Source organism: Panthera tigris, chromosome C1 (genome assembly GCF_018350195.1).
Source record: "Panthera tigris isolate Pti1 chromosome C1, P.tigris_Pti1_mat1.1, whole genome shotgun sequence".
In the NCBI taxonomy this organism is placed as follows: domain Eukaryota; kingdom Metazoa; phylum Chordata; class Mammalia; order Carnivora; family Felidae; genus Panthera; species Panthera tigris.
The window spans coordinates 27,805,224-27,809,912 of record NC_056667.1 but is presented as its reverse complement, the minus strand read 5'-3'; positions in this window follow the sequence as shown (position 1 = coordinate 27,809,912).

Below are 4,689 nucleotides of genomic sequence, written 5' to 3'. Positions count from 1 at the left end.
AATGCCCTACAGATTAGTAAGGCAAAGTTCTAGAACGGTCTTCTGAACAAAAGGTCTTTAATGGCTCCCAGAAGAAAGACGTAAAAAGTTAACAGTGAAGGGGGTTAAAAAGGGTGGGAAAGAGCATTTAGCTCTCAGTTCTAAGAGGAAAGTCACCTCACATGGTCCATGTGAGTATCTAACAATTCTTAAAGGCAAACTCACTTTTTCCAACCCCAGCATGGGAACCAGATCCTGGAGATCCCCAGGTCTAAACAAGGGCACGTTCCTGCGTCCACTTGCACCTGGTTTGTGGCCAGTTTACATCCAGGAGAGAAGCCAACTTAAGCCATGTGAAACCACAGGAAGAGAAATGCAAATTTTAGAAAATACACCTATTTACCATAGTGCCTAATCATAAAGACCCAAATTGTTTTTTTATTAAATATAATTTTTTGTCAAATTGGTTTCCATACAACACCCGGTGCTCATCCCAACAGGTGCCCTCCTCAATGCCCATCACCCACTTACCCCTCTCCCCCCACCCCCCATCAATCCTCAGTTTGTTCTCAGTATTTAAGAGTCTCTTATGGTTTGCCTCCCTCCCTCTCTATAACTCTTTTTTTCCCCTTCCCCTCCCCCATGGTCTTCTGTTGAGTTTCTCAGGATCCACATATGAGTGAAAACATGGTACCTGTCTTTCTCTGCCTGACTTATTTCACTTAGCATAATACCCTCCAGTTCCATCCACGTTGCTGCAAATGGCCTGATTTCATTCTTTCTCATTGCCAAGGAGTATTCCATTATAAAGGCCCAAATTAAAATCTGAAAACTAATACAACCTTTACTTATCCCTTACTCTCTTTGTTTTAGGTCCTGGGTAACTCCTCTTCAGCTGCCAAATTCCTGGACAGCTGACTGTAGAGGGGGTCAAAGGGAGTGTTTACCAGGGATTGGATTGAGGAAACCCGGTCACAGTTGGATCTTCCCCACATAGCTTTGTGATTCGTGTGAAGTAAATTCTCAGATCATAACTCACCCCTTTCAGATGAGAATTTCAAAATGCATTCCAATGGCCCGTGGATTGTTTGATACTCTGGATTATTGAGTAATGTAACACTCCCCCCACCACACACACACACACACACACACACACACACACACACACACACATTCTTTTTGTTTCTGGCCTGTGGTGCTTCTGCTGACAAAAATAACATTACCTTCTCTGTTAGTTCCCCAAACCACACAAAACCCTAATTGCATTAGGCCTGGTGAAGCCACACAGCTGGCGCGGGCCCAGATGAGCCGGGAGCAGACCCTGGGCTCCTAAATCCTGGACGGGCACATTTGCCTCAGATCACTCCGCCCTCCTTTGTCTTTACTAAACTCTCTAACTTCCTTTTGAAACACTGGGGCTATTGTTTTTTTCGGGTTTTCAAGAAGTCACGGTAGCAGCCAAGGACCTTCGACACGGGTTTTCTGGGTGTCCTAAAGACCTCTCGGCTCCTGGGACAGCTGCTTCCTGTGCCTTCCCTCATCTCTCCTCCCCACTTCAGCGCGTCTTGTCTTCTATCCGTGCCCTTCTTCCCCTCAGTCACACCCAGCCTCCTTTCTGCACCTCAGACGCACCCCCAGCCCAACTGCTCCCACCCACACACTGGGGCTCTGCTTCCCCAGGCTGTCCTAGTTCCTCTCTGCTCACTCTCCAGGCTTCCTGGCCGGCTCCCCTCCCCTCCTTCCTACATGCTCCGGTCACCACACAGACCCCTTCTCCCCTCCTCCCGGCTCTGCCCGCTCTGCCAGGTGCAATGGCCTTCTCTCCTCCCCATTCCCCTTGGTCTTTGGAAGGCTCTCGGCCCTGCTAAGCTCCATTCGCTTCCCAAAATTCTCTCCCGCTTTGGCCCCGGTGGCTCACATCCTACTTTGTGCCCACACTTCCCCTCTCTCCCTCGGTGGCTCCTGACGGAGGACTGTCCAGCATGATACAGATGCTGTTGCTGTGGGCATTTTTCAAAGTCTGTCAGAATGGCCAGGTCAATTGCCAGATGACCCCAATTTCACCCTTAGCCTCTCTCCCCGCCCCTCACTCTCCCCTCGCCTCCCCCCTCCCCCTGCCCCCCAGACACCCCCGCAGCACCCAACCTTCATTCTTCTGCCAAGCGTTTGCCTCATTTTCTTTCCGAGAGGCCGTTACTCTCAACTCTTTCTTTGACTCACAAATCTCCATGACCCCTGTCCTCGCCTCGGCTGCAGGTTCACTTTCCCTGAGATCTTCCACATCACCTCACAACTCGGTGTCCAACACTGACATCTTCGCTTGTTTAGTACATTTACTTCACTTTCTTTTTTTTTTTTTAATATATTTTTCAGTGTTTATCTATTTTTGAGAGAGAGAGAGAGAGTGCGAGCGGGAGGGGGCAGAGAGAGAGGGAGACCCAGAATCTGAAACAGGCTCCAGGCTCTGAGCTGTCAGCACAGAGCCCGACGCAGGGCTCGAACTCACGGACTGTGAGATCGTGACCTGAGCCAAAGCCAGACACACAACCGACTGAGCCACTCAGGTGCCCCACATTTACTTCACTTTCAAAAGGCATAGAGAAACTTCTAAAATTAAATATAATACAGAATAGGACAGTTTTCCATAGAAAAGGACTAGAAGCAATGGGTAGAAGTTACCAAGAACATCCGACCACGGAGTCTAATGCCTGGCAGCAAAGTGAGCCGCTAGTCACCAGTGCATCTTCTGAGCACCGTAGAGGGGTTTTAGGGCACTGGGTGCTGAGCTGGAGCAGGTGACCTGGGAACTGCCCTCTTGGGATTCTGTGATTCTCCAACAATTGGAAACTGAACCATTAACAGCTCATCTAAAGGGAACACGGGAATTCAAGGCTCCTGAAACGAACTCAATTCAAGTGGGCCCAGCACTAGTCTAGGTTTTGGGTTGCAAAACATTGAAACCAATTCTGGCTACTTAAGTAGAGAAGGAATCGACTTACAGGGCTCTGGGAACTCACAGTTATCAGGAAGACTGAAGCACCAGGAGAAAATGGCCAGGAAACAAGGATAAGCAGGCAGCAGAGGAAAGGACGCTGGCACCAGTAGCAACCCCAAGAATGAGGACTGGACGATGCCTAAAAAGTCCATGCTGGTTTATGTCACTTGCTCCAGATTTAGAACCTTGTAACGCCTGAGTTTAGGTCATCAGCCCATGCCATAGCCAACAAGGATGAGAGACAATATCTGGCCCTGAAGTCATCTGGAGTGGGAAGCCAAACCCCACTCAAAATGCATAGCATGCCTGATTTCCCCAACTGTGGGGAAAGGAGTTTAGTGGCTGAGTAGCCAAAAAATGGGATCTCCCCCACAGGGTCATTCCACCATCTCTCTAGATAACCAGAGTTAAAATATAAATCATTGAGGGGTGCCTGTCTGGCTCAGTCAGAAGAGCATGAGACTCTTGATCTCAGGGTCGTGAGGTCGAGCCCCACAATGGGCATAGAGAGTACTAAAAAAATAGACTTAAAAAATTTTTTTTAGTCATCGACTTCTCCTCCTCCCACCCATCCTCCAGATCTAATCAGCCTCCAGGGAGTCTTATTATTCCATTCGGTCTTTAACATTCAGCACTTCTTTCCATTCCAACTGCTGCCATCTTCATCCAGATCCCTATCACCTTCTCACCACATTCATAAAGCTGGTGTTCCTCATGTAACCGTGGTTTGTAATGTGAAGCATTTGGGCCTCCTCAGGCTTTCTCCCTGTCTCAACACCCAGGAGACCAGTAGGGGAGAAAGTAAGATTTACATAAATAAGGGTGCCTGGGTGGCTCAGTCGGTTGGGTGTCTGACTTCGGCTCAGGTCATGATCTCGTGGTTTGTGAGTGTAAGCCCCGCATTGGACTCCATGCTGACAGCCCAGAGCCTGGAACCTGCTTCGGATTCTCTCCGCCACCGCCCCCCCGCCCCCACCAAAATAAACATTAAAAAAAATTGTTTTTAAGATTTACATAAATAAGTATGCAAGTCTGCATACAACAAGCAAACATACAGCAAGCAATATGCTCTAGGGGTTAGGAGTGAGACATCACTCCCAAACAGGGTTATCGGTGAAGACTTCAGAAAGATACAGCACTTGAGCCAGACTTTGAAGTAGGGATTGGACTTAACATCCAAAGACAAACAAGAGAGGATCCCAGGCAGATGGAGCAGGATAGCAAAGGAAGAGGCAAGAGTTCAGGGCTTGTCTGAGTTGCTGAGTGGCTAGGTCTAACTAGAGAGGAAGACAATGGGCCTCAAATTGTAGTGTGCATTGTTGGATGTGCAGATTCCTGAGCTCCACTTCTGATTCTGTGAAACAAAGCATTCCATTAAGGCAAGTTGTCCCCATACCACACTTTAGGAAACACTGGTTGGAGGGTTTGAGTAGAGAACCTGAAAAGAGATCCAGCTGGAAGGTGAGGTGAAATCAAACCAAGGTCAGCACTGGAACCTTTATTCTGTTAATTAATCAAAAGTTTTCTTAGCAGGTAAGTAATATCATAACTGTGCTTTGAATCTGTTGGCAAAGATCATGAGACAAACAGGCCAGTAAGATGGTTTTCATAATGAATCAAGTGAGAGAAAGAGGGTCTCAACTTGGATGGCGGCAGTCAGAATAAAAATACAAGTGAGGGGTGGGATACGCACTTCCAAGAATTTGCAGGGATCA